Source organism: Rhinoderma darwinii, chromosome 4 (genome assembly GCF_050947455.1).
Source record: "Rhinoderma darwinii isolate aRhiDar2 chromosome 4, aRhiDar2.hap1, whole genome shotgun sequence".
NCBI lineage: Eukaryota > Metazoa > Chordata > Amphibia > Anura > Rhinodermatidae > Rhinoderma > Rhinoderma darwinii.
The window spans coordinates 290,608,950-290,629,273 of NC_134690.1; the positions used below are offsets into that span (position 1 = coordinate 290,608,950).

Below are 20,324 nucleotides of genomic sequence, written 5' to 3' on the forward strand. Positions count from 1 at the left end.
CTCCTATATCACAAACCTCATTAACCTGCTGGATGCATTTTCATAATAACTTGGATATAACTCTAGGCATGTGAACTACTCAAATCCCCTTGTTACAATTAGCTATACCAAACCTGAATGTTGCAGTATGGGTGCGTAATGGTGTCCTTTCATTGGCATATGTTAATGCATCTCTCATGTCATTCACATACCTCGCTCCCTCTAAGTGATTTCTACAAGTTTTTGCAGATTCAACACTTTCTATCGATTACTGATATTGCACTTATCAAATGCAATTCCACTATATATACCATATTTAATAAGGGCACGAAAGGCCTTAAGAATATTTACGACTTACTGAACGATCATAGTCGTTTTCAGAAAACATATCCTTTTAGATTATGGGAAAAAGAACTGGGAACCTCCTTTACTGATGCTGAATGGACAAAAGCACTTAGCATGATTAATGCTTCCCTTAAATGTAGTCAGGGCCGCCATCAGGGAGGTATTAGGGGTACTGCTATAAGGGGACATAGTACACCTCTGACTGACACCAAGCCCTAGCGATTGTAATTGAAAGGTGTCAGTCAGACACCTCGATTACTAGTGCTGTTACACAGTTGAAAAAAATATAAAAAACACTTTATTGGAATAAACTGCCCGCTTTGACCATTTTATTGCTAAAAATTTGATACCACGACGATCTTACGTAGTCCAAGACACGGAAACCTTTAAAAAAAACACAGACAATAAAACATATAAGACCGTTACAAGCATACAATGATATACTTACATATAGAAGATGATTCATGACAACCCTGGCACTGTCTTCCTCCGTCCTCCACTGACGCGCTGTCAGTGAGGATGTTGCTGCAGCCGTAACCTCTGTCAAGAACCCAGCAGGAAAAGTGTCAGAAGAGATCGACACAGCGCTGACATCATCAGTGCTAGTCCTTCCGAGAGCAGTGAAGGAGGTGGGGGCATGTCTCAGACTGGCAGGCAATGCTTTCTATATGCAAGTCTAAGACACTAGCAGCCATCTTGGATTCTGGAAAACGGGGACCGGAATGGGGAAGCAGAGCCAGAAGCAAGTAAGGGAGGCCAGCAGGTAGGTTAACAATAATTTTGCAGTTTTTAATTCATTTTTTTTTTTTGGACTGAATGGTTGCTTTTTAACCAGTAAGCAGCAGCTCCAATGTGAGTCTAGCTGGGGTGTCTTTAAGTTGCTCAGCAGTCTCATGCTGCAATCTAGCACATCTTGATGTCACGCTCAACATCATAAGCATTAACCCTAACGTTTAAAACTCTGTAGAACTAATGACGAAGCTCTTTACAATGTTTATATATATTTATTTTTTCACTTAACAATTTTTATTATTGCCAAAGGTCCAAAGCGATGAAGAGCGATCCCAGCGATGCCAACTGCTGTGTCTGGATAGGGCAGAGGAAGCGGCTCAGCTTCAGTGTGTGGTAAGCACTTGTGAGCTTGATGCCACCCTGCTGAAGAGAAAAGAAGACTGCAAAGGTAAGTGTAAAATGAATAAATGGGTTAAATATAGAACTAGAATAATATTTACATACAGGGGTGTAACTACATTGTGCTGGGCCCCATGCCACACTTTTGAATAGCCTCGTCCACCTTAAGCATGGACCCCAGAACCGACATAAAAATGTAAAAAAATATACTCCCCACTACTCGCTCCTCTTGCCTTCATGGCCTGGTACACAAGGCCCACTGCCACATCTGGCCGGGCAGCATTAGGTAATTATATAAGAGACAGCATACAACGTCCTAACGCTTCGTTAAATACGAGGATCCGATTTTAAGTGGGGCTCGCCCATTCCAGGTCGATCCACCCCCTGTGACCGCAATTGTTATGCCACTGTTTTTTCTCCTCTGCTCTTATGAATCTATTTTTGATCATAGATTGGGTTTTAAGATTGTACCAAAACAAATCCTGTATCTTCTATTTTGTTTATGTGAACCTGTCCTCAGGATAGGTCATCAATAGTTTTGAGGTCGGTACGAGCGCTGCTACCCCTTCATTTCTACTTGCTCACTGTGAATCGTCGAACCCGATGTAGCGGCGAGTCACAGTATTGCAGCCCTCTCCCAATGAAGTGAATGTGAGAAGGCTGCAATACTCTGAATTGCACTACATCTGTGTCGACGATTCACAGTGAGCAAGTAGAAATGAAGGGGAAGCAGCGCTCGTACAAGCGCTGCACTCCCTTCAAAACAGCTGATCGGCGGGGGTACTGGTAGTTGGACACCGACCCATCAGCTATTGATGGCCTATCTTGAGGATAGGGCATACATTTTTAGGGACTGGATAACCCGTTCCCCAACAGACAGTAATAGTAAGAGTCTACCTTGTCATGGTGGCAGGCTTCAAAATCTTTCAGCCAAATAAAAAGTTATTTACAGACAATTTAGCTGTATGGGGCCCTGAAATTCCTGATGGCTGCTATGAAAACTGCATTACGTTGGTCATTTACACCAGATTGTCTGCATTATATGTATCCAGTTACGCCACATACCTGTTGGAGCAATTGTGGATGTAGAGGTACCTTATTCCATATTTTATGGCGGTGCCCTAGTTTAACACCCTTTTGGAACTCTATCTTCCACTTATTATTTTATGTACTGAATTTACAGATTACTGCTACTCCTCAACTGGCCTTACTGTTTATGGGTATCCAATTAATTCCAGTGCAACAAAGAATCTTAATTGGCAAAATACTTTTAATTGCCAAATTAATTATAACAAGACATTGGAAGAGCCCGAGTGTCCAGTCCATTACGGAGGTCATATCTACAATTAATACCATCCATCTTTATGAAAAGATTATTGCATATGGTAATATCTATAATTCCTTCTCTCATGTTTGGAGCCCTTGGATGCAAAATTCTAACTATACTACGTCATATACAGAATGGTTTATTCTATGTTATTGTAGTTGATGTTTTTGTTTACCTTTCAAACTACTGCTTGCAATGCATTTTACTATCATCCAATTGCTATTGGATTGTTTCTATGTAATAACAAAATTCTTAATAAAGAAATATTGAAATGAAAAAATCGCATGTACCCCGAAATAGAACCAATGAAAAATACAGATTGTTCCACAAAAAATAAGCCCACTCAGAATATAGCGACAGAAAATGTGCAGAGTGATCCAAAAGCGGATAAGATTGGGCACCATTTATCAGTGAGACACTGGCCTCACATCTGTGGATTATTATTTATTTACCGCATTATTATACCCTCTTATTATGCCCTGATGTACTTCACACAGCTCACATGCCCTGATGTATTCTACACAGCTTACATATGCCCCCACATTATAAACTAAAATACTATTCTATTCTATCAGTTTTCTCTTTCCGGAGGGTACATTGTGTACTACCACAAAGGATATAAATAAGGTATTTTGTGACTTTTATTTAGCACTGTATAGTTCGAAATGTAGTGTTTCATCTAATATTATGGAGCAATTTTTACAATCACTTCCCTTATGGCGTCTGTCTGCCGCACAGAAACTTGACATGGATAGTCCAATTATAGATGAAGAAATAAAAACCGCTATTCAATCGTTGCCATCTATGAAAACTCCTGGTCTTGATGGGTTGGGGGTGAGGGGTATAGGGACAATTGTGATAGGCTGGTACCGAGACTTCAGGATGTATATTCTGGGGCTCTTGAGTTGGGTATTTTGCTGGCCTCCATGTGGGAGGCACTTATCGTGGTAATGTTGAAGCCAGGGAGGGACCCTGCTCTATCAGACTCGTATCGTCCTATATTGCTTATTAACTCAGATGATACTGGCCAAATTTCTTGCCCACAGATTAAAGAAGATCATTTCATCCTTAGTTCATCCGGATCAGACTGGCTTCATGCCTGGGAAAGGTATGGACATTAACATACACAGACTGTTTTTGAATATTGATGTGGCAAGACATGACACGTCTCCGGGGTTTGTTCTCTCTCTGGATACATACAAAGCTTTTGACTCGGTTGAATGGCATTATCTTTGGATGCTTCTTTCCAAGTTGAATTTTGGTCCGAGATTTACGCCTCTTGTTCGCCTCTTATATGAAGGTCCCTCTGCTAGGGTGAGAACAAATCTGGATATATCTGAATCCTTTTCCTTGAAACGTGGCACTCGTCAGGGATGCCCACTATCCCCGTTATTATTTGCCCTTGCAATAGAACCCCTGGCTGTGGCTATACGCCAATCTACTAACATACATGGTATCACTAGAGGCCGCATAACGGAAAAAGAATCTCTTTATGCCGATGACACACTGGTATACTTTGGCAGATGATGGTCCCTCTCTGGCTTCTTTGTTTGAACTGATTGATGCATTTGGTAGCTTCTCTGGCTTGTCGGTGAATTGGGCTAAACCCGTTTTGTTTTCCCTTACTCCTGGCTATTGTTCCCGACAGAGCCGCCCTGTACCATTGCTAATAGTCTCCCAATTTACATACCTGGGGATTAGGGTCTCCCTTAATGTATCAAGGTATGGTGAACTTAATCTTCATCCATTGGTTAGGACCACTGAATGTCAGCTGACAACATGGAAAAACCTCCCGCTGTCACTATATCGCAGGATTAACTTTTTTAAAATGACCTATTTACCTAAGTTTTTATACCTCTTTCGTGCCTGTCCTGTTGTGCTGTCCAAAAGATTCTTTAAACTACTAGACAGTATTCTCTGATCCTTTTATTGGCAGGGTGGCGTCCTTAGGTTCAGTCTTAAGCTGCTACAAGCCCCTAAACGAATGGGAGGAATGGCGGGGCCAAATCTTTATATGTATTACTTGGCTTCCCAACTGGTGATTGCACGCTGGTGGATAGATAAAGATATGATAAAGATATGAGCAACGCAGCCACTGCACTGGCGGGTGCAAGTATGACTTCTTACATACACTACCGTTCAAAAGTTTAGGGTCACTTAGAAATTTCCTTATTTTTGAAAGAAAAGCACAGTTTTTTTTCAATGAAGATAACATTAAATTAATCAGAAATACACTCTATACATTGTTAATGTGCTAAATGACTATTCTAGCTGCAAACGTCTGGTTTTTAATGCAATATCTACATAGGTGTATAGAGGCCCAGTTTTGCTGTTTAGAGGAGCTATAAAACTGACCTTCCTTTGAGCTAGTTGAGAATCTGGGGCATTACATTTTTGGGTTCGATTAAACTCTCAAAATGGCTAGAAAAAGAGAGCTTTCATGTGAAACTCGACAGTCTATTCTTGTTCTTAGAAATGAAGGCTATTCCATGCGAGAAATTGCCAAGAAACTGAAGATTTCCTACAACGGTGTGTACTACTCCCTTCAGAGGACAGCACAAACAGGCTCTAACCAGAGTAGAAAGAGTAGTGGGAGGCCGCGCTGCACAACTGAGCAACAAGACAAGTACATTAGAGTCTCTAGTTTGAGAAATAGACCCCTCACAGATCCTCAACTGACAGTTTCATTAACTAGTACCCGCAAAACGCCAGTGAAGATTGTAAAAAAGTGTTATGGACAGACGAATCGAAGTTTAAGGTGTTTGGATCACACAGAAGAACATTTGTGAGACGCAGAACAACTGAAAAGATGCTGGAAGAGTGCCTGACGCCATCTGTCAAGCATGGTGGAGGTAATGTGATGGTCTGGGGTTGCTTTGGTGCTGGTAAAGTGGGAGATTTGTACAAGGTAAAAGGGATTTTGAATAAGGAAGGCTATCACTCCATTTTGCAACGCCATGCCATACCCTGTGGATAGCGCTTGATTGGAGCCAATTTCATCCTACAACAGGACAATGACCCAAAGCACACCTCCAAATTATGCAAGAACTATCTAGGGAAGTAGCAGGCAGCTGGTATTCTATCTGTAATGGAGTGGCCAGCGCAGTCACCAGATCTCAACCCCATAGAGCTGTTGTGGGAGCAGCTTGACCGTATGGTACGCAAGAAGTGCCCATCAAGCCAATCCAACTTGTGGGAGGGCCTTCTGGGAGCATGGGGTGAAATTTCTCCCGATTACCTCAGCAAATAAACAGCTAGAATGCCAAATGTCTGCTGTAATTGCTGCAAATGGAGCATTCTTTGACGAAAGCAAAGTTTGAAGGAGAAAATTATTATTTCAAATAAAAGTCACTATTTCTAACCTTGTCAATGTCTTGACTATATTTTCTAGTCATTTTGCAACTCATTTGATAAATATAAGTGTGAGTTTTCATGGAAAACACAAAATTGTCTGGGTGACCCCAAACTTTTGAACGGTAGTGTAAGTCTTACAAATTTGTTATATAGATTCAAATCCCCAGGTTGCATTCCACTGCCTCTTCGGACGGTGGCTGTGGCTTGGAGGGCGGCTACGGTCCTTGTATACTCAACTAAGACTCCATTATGAGATATTCCTTGGTTGTCCCATCTTGAGTCACTACCAGGAGCGCAACTGTGGTCGGGGGTCAAATTCATGGGTCAGGTATTTAATGTTGACTCTGGCTTTGTATCCTTTTCAGATCTTCAGGAGAGGTTTAACCGGTTCAGGACCGGGCTATTTTGATCCTCCAGGACCAGACACCGTTTAGCCATTTTTAGCACGCGTTAGTTAAACGGCTATAACTTTTTTATTTGTTGGGCTAGCGACGTGATTTTTGCAATGTTTTTTTTCCATAGACAATGCAGGTTTCTTTTTTTTATCATTTCTATACACATCCTTTTTGCTATTTTAGAATTTTTAGGCTTAAGGTCTGAAAATAATAGTAAAAAATAAGCTTTTTACTTTTTAGTAATTTTTTTCTGGTAATAACCTAAAATAGAACTTTTATGATGTGATAGTCATTGTCTACCGTAAATTTTAATACATTACATGTCTATTTTAGGGTAATTGGCTCAGAGCTAGCGCTACGACAATAATTGGCGGGGGGAACGTTTTTTTTTAATGTATTGGGTATTTTATGTGTTTTTATTATTAATTTTTTTGCACTTTATTTTTACTTTTATGTTTTTTATTATTATGGTCTGTCCCTCAAAGGTTCTTCTTTTACACCATGTTTTTTTACTGTAACTTGGCCCATGCCGTAAATAGTCTATGGTTCGGGTTTTAAGGTCCCCGGCCGCCTGCCATAAATACACAGCCAGCGGTCGGGAACTGGTTAATATTTCAGGGACAGTTTTTTTTTCATTACCTCCAGCTACGACATGCTTGGGGTGCCCAATTTGGATCTATGTCACCTCAGGTGGGTTTCTCTAAGTTGGAGGACCTTCTTGGTGCTCCAGATCTTTCAAAGGTCTTCACCCAGGTGTACTCCTTAATGACATCTCTTGGACATAGACCGTTTGATAAGGCATTTATACGGTAGAGAGGGGATGTCCCTGACTTGGCAGAGGAGGACTGGAAGAAGGTGGAACTTTCCTTTTTTGATTCAGTGATCAGTTCTAGGGATTTTCTGATACAGTCTCGGTTTTTACATAGGATTTATTACACAACAGTCAGACTTCAGAGGATGGGAGCATTAACTTCAGATAGTTGTTTTCGCTGCCAGTCAGAGGTTGGTACTTATATACATTGTATGTGGGGGTGTCCCAGAGTTGCCCCCTTTTAGTCGGATGTAGTGGAGTTCCTTCATACACACTTTGAATTTCCACAACTTATTACCCCTCAGTTGTGCCTCTTGGGCATATTGAAAGAAGTTATACAGAGCAATTATGACAAGATATTTTTTCGTTTTGTTCTTTTCTGTACCAGAAAGATTGTGATTATGGCCTGGATGGATACGGAGGGTCCGAGCTTGGCACATTGGAAGCAATTGGTGAACAAATATATACCCACGTATCAAAAACGATATCTCAGCAGAAGATGCCCAGATAAATTTGGTAAAATTTGGTCGAGGTGGTTGGAGACTTTAGAAACTGTGCTCTAATTGTTCCTTAATTGAATGACAGTGGTTTGGGGGGAGGGGGTGGGGTGGTCAGAGCACTAGGATGAATGTGAGTGAATTTTAGTCTGTCTCAATTAGGCATTAAGTGATGATATTTTTCTATGTCCTGTATATGCAAATTATCTGCACTCTAGATTGATTTTTATTCACTGTAAGGCTATGTTCACACGGAGTATTTTGGGGGAGGAATATCTGCCTCAAAATTCTGTTTGGAATTGTATGTGGACAGCGATGTCAGGGAATTCCACAGAGTCCAGGAGCAGAGCCGACACCAGCTCTCTGCTCCGCTCTGGGCAAGACCCTGACACACTGTCCATATATGGGCAGCGATGTCAGGGAATTCCACAGAGTCCCGGAGCAGAGCCGACACCAGCGCTCTGCTCGGGACTCCGGCTCTGGGGAAGCCCCAGACATCGCTGTTCATATGTGGACAGCGATGTCAGGGAATTCCACAGAGTCCAGGAGCAGAGCCGACACCAGCGCTCTGCTCGGGACTCCGGCTCTGGGGAAGCCCCAGACATCGCTGTTCATATGTGGACAGCGATGTCAGGGAATTCCACAGAGTCCAGGAGCAGAGCCGACACCAGCGCTCTGCTCCGCTCTGGGCAAGACCCTGACACACTGTCCATATATGGGCAGCGATGTCAGGGAATTCCACAGAGTCCCGGAGCAGAGCCGACACCAGCGCTCTGCTCGGGACTCCGGCTCTGGGGAAGCCCCAGACATCGCTGTTCATATGTGGACAGCGATGTCAGGGAATTCCAGAGTCTCGGAGCAGAGCCGATACTAGCAGCTCTGTGTCCCGCGGGCCGCAGATGACAGCCCCAGGGGCCGCATGCGATCCGCGGGCCGCGTGCTTGAGACCCCTGGTCTAGTCGGTTGCCTATACTTAGATACAGCATTTCTATTGGATGGACTGTCAATAATATGCTATCTGCTACATTATGTCTGCTACAGTATGTATTTTTATGATTGGTATCTTTCCTTAACCATTACCCGCAGATATATTTACAGTTTTTAATAATGACTTCACATTTGATACATTTGGATATACATTTTGTACAATCACGATTTCCAATTTTTTTCTGTACTTGGTGGCTTTATCTGTATGACATGTACCACCCCATGTATATTTGATGTATTTTATATATTTTGATATGCATTCTATACAGTTTGTGACATTTAGATTAATTTGTACTTACCTATTCTACATATTGCTTTCGGCGAAGCTTTCTAAATGTTTTTGATATGCATATTTTGATAATAGTTATTTCAGATTATTAATGACACCATGTACTGTATTATATGGCGTTTAATATATAGATACATTTGTGAATTTATTGTCCCTGAGGAAGGTCAAGGAGATGACCGAAACGTCGCACTAATACTGACAAAATAAATATCTATTTTCAAAAATTACTCCTATCCGGTGTTCATAGTACCTTCTTTCTACTTTTCGGGTTGGCCCCCTATATATGCACCCACGTGAAAACCTAGTGCTTACAGAACCTTATTTTATTACATTTAGACAGGGTGACTTGAGAAATCTCCTGAAAATTTGAAATCAGGCATAGCTCCTGAGTAGAGAAGAGCAATTTGCAGACAATGTCTCTTGGAGGGTCTCCCTCTTCGTGTTTAGGGCAAAGCGCTCCGTGGGCTCATTGAATATGAAGATCCGATGGTGTGTCAGGAGAACAAACTCCAAAATGCGTTGTGTCATATTAAGTGTATCCGCTGGAGGAAAGTTCTAAGGAACCAATGTAATTCGTAGGTTATTTCTTTGCCTGTTGTCTTGGTCCTCTAGGTACGTGAGGAAGGAGTTGATGTGGTGTTGACATGCTGTTAGGGCAGAGACAGTCGCTTTACTGTATGATATTATGGCGGACTGGGTTTCTTCTAAAGTTTTTCAATTCTGGGACCGAGATGACGATCCTCATGTTTGATGTCTGCCAGCTCCTGCATGACAGGTTGAAGAGCTTATTCTATTATTTGTTGCAGGCTTTTGGCTGAAATGTGGACAGAGATAGACGGACTTGAGCTGTCAGCATCATCTAGCATACTTTCAGCATCTGAACTTTCAGTAAGGTCTGTTGTTTGGCTGCGTGGAGTATTAGTATTTTGATTTGTCTAGAAGCACAAGCAGGCAAATTCGTCCTAAGAAAGTTTGGCAAGTTCGGATTGTGACTTTTTCTGTTTTGATATAGTGGACAGGTCAGTGTTCTTGATTGGACCAATTTTGACCATTTTGTTAAGCGTTTGTAGTAGAGCCGATCAAAGGAGCCCAATTGCAGCAAAAGGAGTTAGTCAGACATACAGAGTTTCTGCACTCTCGTGCAGGCTGAGATGTAAAAAAGCAGAAAAACCAAAGAGGTCCCTAGATGATAGTAGAAAATAAAAATTGAGGCCTATCCTCCATGGAGGTATAAATCAAAAAACAGGTAACGATAATGATAAATGTTTCCAACTAGGAATACAGGCTTGAAAACTTACATCAGTGCTTTGTAGAACGTGGCTTAATTGAGAACTGGAGTATACACGTGCAGGGCCGAAAAGCAGGACTAGAAGGACTGTCAGTAAGACAGGCACAGAAAAATTGGAGCTATGCTCCTGATTGATAAAATCAATAATCTACAGTTCTGGTGTTCAATGAAGGGGAGGAAGGGAGGCTAGAAATATGGCCCCTGGTGGTAAATTTCTGCTGTATTTTACCTGTGAGTGTCTCCTATTCATAGGATTTAGCCACCAGACATACAGGCAGGACGTCGCTTCCAATGAATGGCGTGGTGTTGCCATCACAGTTAGTATATTGGGCAGCTCATAAGCTTCTCTGTAGGACTTCTCAAACGCCAGAAAAAAAAAGCATGTACAAAATGACCGTGAGGCCAGAATCACACACACTATTTTGATGCAGTTTTTAAATCTTTTTCTTGAGCCAAAGTCAGAAGTGGGTCCAAAAGAAAGGAATGACTGATGCAACTCCTTTCATTTGTGTCTACTCCTGTTCTTGCCTCAAAAAAAGTCCAAATTGCATAAAAAACTACATCAAAACTTTGTGTGTGTGTGTGAGCCTGGCCTAAATAAAAAAACACCACTAACAACTACATAAAATCTGCCAGTAAATTATGTGTGTAAAGTAGGCCTTAGGCCAGTATCACACACACAGTTTTGAAGAAGTTTTGCTGCAGTTTTTGGCTTAGGGTGTGTTCACATTAGCGTTAGGTTTCCTTTGATGGGTTCTGTCTGGTACCCATCAACAGAAAGTCAAACGGAAACCATAGCTTCCGTCTGCATTACCATTGATTTCAATGGTAATGCTTCAATTGCAAATTGTTTCCGTTAGTCTCCGTTCCGTAATGTTTCCATTTTTTTGGCGGAATCAATAGTGCAGTTGACTTTTGTGTACACTCCTGGGTTTTGCTAAAAAAACGGAGCCAAAAACTGTTACAAAAACTGCATCAAAACGTTGTGTGTGATGCTGGCCTTAATAAGGTAAAAAAATTGAGGGAAGCTGATAAATGGTCGCTATTGATTAAACAAGGGTGTCAAGATCCGCTGGTATTTGGACCCACTAGGCGGCACCACCGTAGCGGAGTAGCAGTTGGCCAAACAACAGTCCTAGTACAATAGTACCTTTAATAGTCCAGACAGTAATGGAGGCTCGGCACAGATGAACTTGTAGACACCAGACGTGGTGTATATCAGCAGGCATGAACGGTGGCACAACACTACTCCAACAGGTTAAGGCACAGGAACAGATATAGCACGGGATACAGGATTCAGGTAGCAGGGCACGAGAACAACGGGAACAGGATAACTCTAAGAGACCATTTGCTAAGACTAACATGGGTAAACACATCAACGCTCAGGCAATGATGAAAGGGCAGAGCCCTTTTTATAGTGCAGGGTGTTCATGGGCTAATTACAGATTTTCCTCATGTGTGTGCAATGGCCCTTTAAGGCCGGGCGCCAGCACCCTATGGGAACTAGTGCAGTGATGCGGAAGTGCGTTCCGGCCTCTGTCAGAAGGTGGATGCTGCCCGGCACTCACTTGTCCATGGCCACGTCCGTCGGGGGGCAGGTAAGCACGACACCGATTGAGACATTTGGAATCCCATTAGAGAAGCTCTCCGGAATTCCAGTCCAGGACGTGCATGTAGTCGAAGCCAAGGCAGACCCAGCAGAACAGGATTGATGGCTTTGGGCAAAACAAGAAACAAAATTAGTTCCAAATGAAGGGCTCTAACTTGGAGCTTCAGCGGCTTGGTTTCAGATACAATCGGATCAGGCAGAGGCAGTCCATTCAACGAGGCAACAGCCAAAGACGTCTCCAGGCGGACTGTGGGCAACTGGAGATGATCCACTAGGTCTTTTTGGATGAAGATTACCGCGGACCCGGAATCCAGATAGGCAGAGACCCGGTGCGTCTTTTTTCCAGACACTATGGTCACGGGGATGGACAGTTTTGAAGAGAATCTTTTGTTCAGCGCCGTTTCGCCTAGGGTTGTCTATCCAACCAATCCTAGGCACTGGAGTTTTTGGGCTTCTGAGGGCACAATTGCACAACATGGCCTACGAGGCTGCAATACAAAGTCCCGAAGAGCGTCGACATTGTTTCTCCTAGGCTGACAATTTGAGCCGATTCACTTGCATAGGCTCCTTTGGTGGAACAACTGGTGAGGACAACAGGGATTGCTGAAAAGTAGGCGCCAACCTGGGAAATCTTCTCTCCCGACAAACCTCTTGGGATCGCTCCCGAATCCTCATGTCAATCCGGGTAGCAAGAAGAATGAGGTCATCCAGGGTAGGTGGCAGATCACGAGCAGCAAGTTCATCTTTAATCTCGGATGATAGTCCCATCCAGAATGTAGCCACCAAGGCCTCGTTGCTCCAGGACAGCTCTGCCACTAGGGTGCGGAACAGAATGGCGTACTTGCCCACAGAGATGCCTCCCTCGTGAAAGGTCAGCAGAGATGCAGCTGTTGACGAGACTCATCCAGGTTCCTTAAATACCATGCGAAAAGTCTGTAAGAAACACTGGAAGTCACGGATCTCTAATCCTTGGCGTTCCCAGATAGGATTCGCCCACGCTAGGGCCTTGCCAGTAAGGAGGGAGATGATGAAAGCGATCCATCGGTGGAGAATTCTCTGGCATGTAGACTAAAGTGGATCTGGAACTGGTTCAGAAATCCCCTGCAGGTACTCGTGTCTCCGTCGTAGCGAGGAGGTAGTGGCAACAAGAATCGAGAGTCGGTACCGATACTGACAAGAGATGTAGTAGTAGGAACAGGTGCCGGGATGGCCGCTGCTTGCGCATCCAGTCGCTGTGCAATGGAGTTCACTACCAGGAGGAGTTAGTCTTGTCGTGACCGAAGGTCTCGCAGGTCTGCCTGCATGGCTTGTGACGTTGTCATGGTCTTGGGTTAACCAGCAGGGTCCATGGCCTGAGCGAACTGTCACGATCCATGGGTATGTGAACCCACTAGGCCGCACCGCCGTAGCAGAGTAGCAGCTGGCTAAACAACAGTCCTAGTACAATAGTACCTTTAATAGTCCATACAGTAATGGAGGCTCCTCACAGATGAACTTGTAGACACCAGACATGGTGTATATCAGCAGGCGTGACCGGTAGCACAACACGACTCCAACAGGTTAAAGCACAGAAACAGATATAGCACTGGATAGAGGATACAGGTAGCAGGGCACGGGAACTATGGGAACAGGATAACACTAAGGGACCATTTGCTAATACTAAAATGGGTAAACACAACAACGCGCAGGCAATGAATGAAAGGGCAGAACCCTTTTTATAGTCCAGGGTGATCATGGGCTAATTACAGATTTTCCTCATGTGTGTGCACTGGCCTTTAAGGCCAGGCTCAAGCATGCACACACTCTAAGGCCTCGTGCACACTTACATCACCGTTTTCACGGCCGTTTTTGACGGGTCCGTGAACCCGTTTTAGCGGCCGTGTGATTTCCGTGTGCACTCCAGTGTGCACTCCGTGCTTCCGTTTCCGTGCGCCGAGCATGGTACTGTCCAGGGTGCTGAAAGAGTTAATGGGCTGCACTGATCGGCGGTAACTCTTTCAGCAACCTTGACAGTACCATGCTCGGCGCTCGGAAAATAAAATTTTAATGTAATAAAAAAAGAACATTTTATACTTACATTCCTCCTATCCGGCCTCCAGCGATGACGTTCAGTCCATGTCGCCGCTGCAGCCGATCACAGGCTGTAGTGGCGGTCACACACGTCAGGATGACGTCAGAAGGCCGGCCTCCAGGGATGACGCTTCATCCCACGTGACCGCCTCTGCAGCCAATCACAGGCTGCAGCAGCCTCTGCAGCCAATAACAGGCAGCAGCGGCCTCTGCAGCCAATCACAGGCTGCCGCGTCACAAAAGAAGGTCGGACTGGAGGAAGAAGAGGGACTCGTCACCAAGTAGGTACGTATGAAATGCTTTTTATTTTATTTTTAATCAGCAGCCTCTTTTCTCTATCAGTTATTGATATTAGTGTAATATTTTTCTAATGTTTTTCTGCCCGCCCGGCGGTTGCTAGGCAACGGCTCCGTCACACGCGGACGGCACACGGATGGCACACGGATGCCTTCCGTGTGCCTTCCGTTTTTTTGACAGCCCCATTGACTTGCATGGGCCTCACAGCCACGGAATCCCGAACCAAAGTAGGACATGCTCTACTTTGGATTGGAACGGAGCAACGGACCATCAAAAAAACTATAGTGTGCATGGCCCCATTGAAATGAATCGGTTCAGGGTGCTATCAGTGACAAAAACGGATAGCACCCTGAAGGAAAAAACTGAAGTGGGCATGGGGCCTAAGGGAACTAGTGCAGCGATGCGGAAGTGAGTGCTGGCGTCTCTCAGAAGGGAGATGTCGCCCGGCACTCACTTGTCCATGGCCACAGCCGTCGGGGGGCAGGTACTGTAAGCACGATAGTCCGCGGCTGTGGACGTTACAAAGGATATATTAGGTGCTAATATGGTATGTACACACATCAGTGAGTCTGACCTCACTTAAACAACAACTTGAATAGTGCGTACAGATTGAATGGTACATCTTAAAATTTTATTTACTTTCCTCTCCTTAGGCATGCACATTCTGTTTACCCACTTTTGTCCAGTATTGTCACATCTTTGTCAATAAGAGAGAAACTGGTATTAATCTGTGAAAAATCAACACTGTCGCCATTCAGTTTTGGTACATTTAGACTTTGAAGGTCAACTTTACATATATGAAAGTCTGGACAGTAGAGATCAGGTGGAGTGATATCTGCAATTAATCTGCTGCGTGTGAATATACCCTGCGGGCAGGATCACACATACAGTTTTGATACAGTTATTGCTGTAGTTCTTTTGAGCTAAACACAGGATTGGACAGAAAAGAAAGGGATTGCATTACTCTTTTCTTTATACTTTTCCTACCTTTTGAATCCACTTCTGGCTTTCACTCAAAAAATGGAGCCAAAAACTGCACAAATACCTGCATCAAGACTGCAAGTGTGATACTGGCCTTAGACATGAAATTTTTCCTGTGCTTTTGGGACATTTATTAAACATTGCGGGTGATGTTCCACTGTTCTCGGAGACCCGCGTCATGTTCCGGTTTCAACTGTATCTGTGTCCTCAGGTCATAGATACAACTGAATACAATGGTGAAGCAGGGAGCCATCAGCCCCACTATTCACCCTGTGACAATGCCACACACAGCACAAACCAGAGTAGCCCGGCAGATCTACTCCATTTGTCATGAGAACAGGGCTAGGTGAGTATTTACTTCATTATTTTTAGGAGGCAATATAGAGGCATTATACTGTGTGGGGAGGCACTATGGGGCATTATACTGTGTGGGGAGGCACCATGGGGGCATTATACTGTATATGTGGGCATTATGGGGGCATTATACAGTGTGGCAAGGAACTATGGGGCCATTATGCTGTGTGAGGAGGCACTATGCGGGGTTTATACTGTAATGGGGTTGCACCATGGGGCATTATACTGTGTGTGGGGCACTATGGGGGCATGATATTTTATAGGGACATTATTAGAGAATTATGCTGTGCAAGAGCACTATCAGAACATCATACTGTGTGAGGGCACTAGTGTTCTCATAGTCACTCACAGCCATTAAAAAGGGCTTTACAACAGTACACTTTTATGGCATATCATGTGATCGATGGGAGTCCAATTGATGGGACTGTCCACCAATGTACATTCTTGGTTAGAAGTTGCTGTTCATGTGCTGCCACTTTTTATTAAAGTGAATAAGACTTCTCAAAGCAGTTGAGTGAGCACACTTTGCTGTTTCTCTATCTTCCTTTTACTTTAATTTACCATTTCTCCACTGGAAATGGGGAACCCCTTATTAATTTTAGTGTCTGTGCCAGTAGGCTGACCTAGTTGTCATAAAAGTTTATAGAGGGAAATCCCCTTTAAGAAACTCCCCCGAGACATTTCAAGAATTATCCGACTATTGCTCTATTTTACCCAGAAAGAATACAAAAAACTTTTTTTTTTTTTTCAAACTCTTTATTTGTCAATTAAAGACATGATAAGACAGTGCAGTTTCCCACAGGTCGGGAACATTTATAGCTTCGCAGAGCTATGATATCGGTAGTAATAGTAAATATTTTGGTGTAGAATGGTAGTTAAACAAATATACACAAAATTCAAAATTTTATGGTATAATAAAGAACATAAATAAGTGTGTCATAAGATAAACATAATCTATTTCAAGACTAGTGTTTCATAACTTAATTATGAATTATCTCTAAGGCTTCGTGCCAATGGTTTCAGTTTGTCTCTGTTATGCAAGAGTTCCATCGTTTTGATCGGATGAACGCCGTAGTCGACTACGGTATTCATCCGGTCAAAACGACGGAACGCTTGCACAACGGAGACAAACTGAAACCATTGGCACCGGATCCGTCACCATTGAAATCAATGGTGATGGAAATGGAAACCTACGGTTTCAGTTTGTGTCAGTCAGGGCTCCGTTCCAACGGAAAGCTCAGACGGAACTATGAGACTAAGCCCTAACGCAGATGTGAACAAAGCCTAAGTAGTATTAGATTATCATGTCTGATTTGGAAGGAGTTATTAGATTAGATTTAAACTTAAAAGTAAAACTTTCTAAATCTGGGGCAGATAACTTTATAGAAGAATGTTAATTCCTTTATGAGTGGGTGCTCTATATAAACAAACTAGGTGTCCTAAGTAAATTGTTATTAGGACCAACCAGACCATCGGGCATCACATTTTGGGGGCCTATTTTCAAGGATACTGACTATTTTTTCAAATTGGTGTAACTCTTTAATTTGAATTAATTGTCCTCAAGAATGGAATATGCAGGGATTTCCAGCTTATCACTAGTGTCCATTTAGCTGCGGCTAGAATATGTGAGATGAGCTTTCTATTATTCCTAGGTATATCTGGGATGTCAGTGTTTAGTAATGCCGACCAAGGAGATAGCTTGATTTGTAAGTGTAATTTAGAGTTAATTAGGCATTCTACTCTTTTCCAGTGACCCTGTGCCACTGGGCAGGACCTCCATATGTGGGCTGTCGTGGAAGTCAATGGCTCAAAATATATTAGACTGAAATTTAGACGAGTGTTCCAACAGACACTCACGCCAGGAACTTTATCCAGCATCCTAATCAGGATATTTCATACCGATATATATTGAGAGAGGAGAAAAAGCACACATACGCTGCAGATATGCTCAAAATACTCCTCTGGAGGTTTATTACCAAACTCAACTATAATAATATCATTCAAATGGGGTGTAGACTTGAGGTTAACCAATCAGAGGCAATGTGACCATAATTCTTATTCAGCCAATTACAGACATACGATACATTCCAGATACATTATTATAATTCTTCACACATCAGGTTTGCAGGTGCCTTATCTCTCTTGGCAAGAATATTCCTGTAAAATAGGGGAGGCATTCCCACGAGCATATTTGCCACCCTCCCATCTCACTCCCTGTGCCATCTCTGCAAGCTTCGCATAGAAACCAAGGTCAAAGATAACCAAGAATCATACGAAATCAACATTATTAGACTTGTATTAAAGAAACAATGACTTTCTTATTCACTTGAAAAAAACCAAGATGGTAACTCCAGACAAGATGGCTGCTGCACGAAATTAAATCATTGAAACATTATTATAATCATTTTCACATAATACATATCTTAGTAATTCAGCATCCTGCTTGATAATTCAAAATGTAATTTCATACAGAGAATATAAGCCAATAAACCATCCTTCACAAACCCCTCTTTTTCTCATATTAAATTACAGAAGTTATATATTATGATTATAAACCTCAAACAATATATCAATAGGGCCACAACCAATAATATAATGCCATCACCAATGTCCGGTTTTGGGTATAGTGTCCCACCAGTACGTTGACAAGTCCTGTACATGGTTCGTTTCTGGTTCGAAGGGCTATCCTCTTCTATCTTCTGCTCTTCACTGACTGTCACCCTCAGGGTAACCCACACAATTTATGGTGTCAGACTGTACGGTGGTGTCCAGTGGGGGATTTATTATTACCCCCTCCTGGTCACTTACTTATTAAAACACTTGGATGCTGCTTACGGGTTCACTCAGTTGTCTTTGCTTTACTTTGACCTTTGCTGATGTCATCAGGACTTGGCTTGGTCCTTCTCATCTGTCAGACACCGTCTCTTTTAGTATACATCACCCGTCTGTACTGTGAGCCTGGAGTGAGTTCCCACGTAGACGGGTTAGTGGAGTTTTATTATGACTACCTCAAACCCTCCGCATATGTCCTCTTTCTCCGGTAAGTTACTTGTCTGGGCGGCTGCTTAGAATTGTGACACTGCCGTCAGTTCATGACAAACGCGTTGTATTGGCTCCGGCTGCGCCTGCCGCATCTCAGTGATGGAGTTCATCATGTTAAAAGTCTTTTAGTTCATATTTACTTGCACTTGCTGGGGACCACCAACCTTTATCAATTGTTAAAATAAATGCTAATCTGGTGATATCATCTACGTAATATAAAATTTGTTCTAAGTACATACAATGACAATGTCAGGCCCTTAAACTAAATCAAACACACACCTTTATATAAGAAAAACTTCTCTGTAACAATAGACAGGGCACCTAGAAAATGTGTAGTTACTGGGTACATTGTATTTGCACTTGGTGTTACTCTTTTCAGCAGGATTTGTACCTTGTTTTGAACTGATTACCTGGAACAGCTCCAACTCACAAAAATATACACAGATTCCACATGTTTATCTGACAAATGTCACAAACCCATTTTTCTTACTCTGATTTGTATTGCCTGGGAAGGCCTCTCAGGGTCTGTTCTCTTCGTGGGAGGCAGGTATGATAAGGTTGGCACCGGTCTGCCAGGACTGTTCTGTAGGCAAATCAAACAGCTCTAACAGAATTTAGCAGCACCAGCTGTAAAAAACTGGGACAAACCAACTAGATCTTACCAAATCGATCCTTGCAGTCTTGGGGGCATATGTGAGGTCACACCATCAATGCAGGTGCAATCAAGAGTACGTTGCGTGCTACCGGTTTACCTTCCTTTATCCTTCCACATACTGTTAGAATCTGGTTCTCACGCCTTCCGCTCCCAGTTGGACACTTCCTGTGGAGAACAATCATTAATTGATCTTAATCAGATAATTAAATTGAAGAAAAACATTAACAAATAACATCTTCACATTAAACGTTCACATTGAGCAGTAACTAGAAGTGATACATGCAAACTGATTTTTCCTCTTTTTATATATATATATATATATATATATATATATATATATATATATATACATACATATATATATATATATATATATATATATATATACACATACTGCACAGAATTTTCTGTTCTAAAATTTTCCTTTCACAACAAAAAATTTTTTTCAAATGGGAATATCCCACTGCTGTACCTTTTATCTGATGCCTCCTCTAGTCCAATGCTGAGGCACGCTGGTCTAGAACTTTACATAAAACTTAACCTCAGTTTTTACTTCTTGAATACAGTTATTAACTAACTTTGGAATAACATCTGGAGAACTGCTGACATCTTATCATTGTACAAACACCAGTTCAATACTTGGGATAAAAACTATTCCCCTGAAGATACAGGCCGGGCTTCAGGCCACCCTGAGAACAGGTCAACACATACGAGCACCTTTTCATACACACCTACCTCGGGTAGTTGTATGTTCTGCAGTCGCTGGGACGGGTAATCTGGCCAGGGTGCACTTTTCACAGGTACCTTTGCTGTTTTACCTATGTCATGCCGTGCGCACATCATGCCGGCTGCTACAAACCTAGTGGTGCCATTATTGAATCCAGGGACAAGTCAATTTTCTGTTATCTGGCTG

At 42.7% G+C, this 20,324-nt stretch overlaps 1 long non-coding RNA gene across 1 annotated transcript; it reads right to left on the reverse strand.

Annotated features, from left to right (window-relative positions):
* Positions 1 to 1,368: 1,368 nt before the first annotated feature.
* Positions 1,369 to 19,591, reverse strand: LOC142761151 (uncharacterized). Its single transcript, XR_012883523.1, has 3 exons — positions 19,419 to 19,591; positions 19,247 to 19,339; positions 1,369 to 1,479 (listed from the first exon to the last, which is right to left on the reverse strand). It is a non-coding gene; the product is annotated as an uncharacterized LOC142761151 (long non-coding RNA).
* Between the last annotated feature and the right edge of the window lie 733 nt (positions 19,592 to 20,324).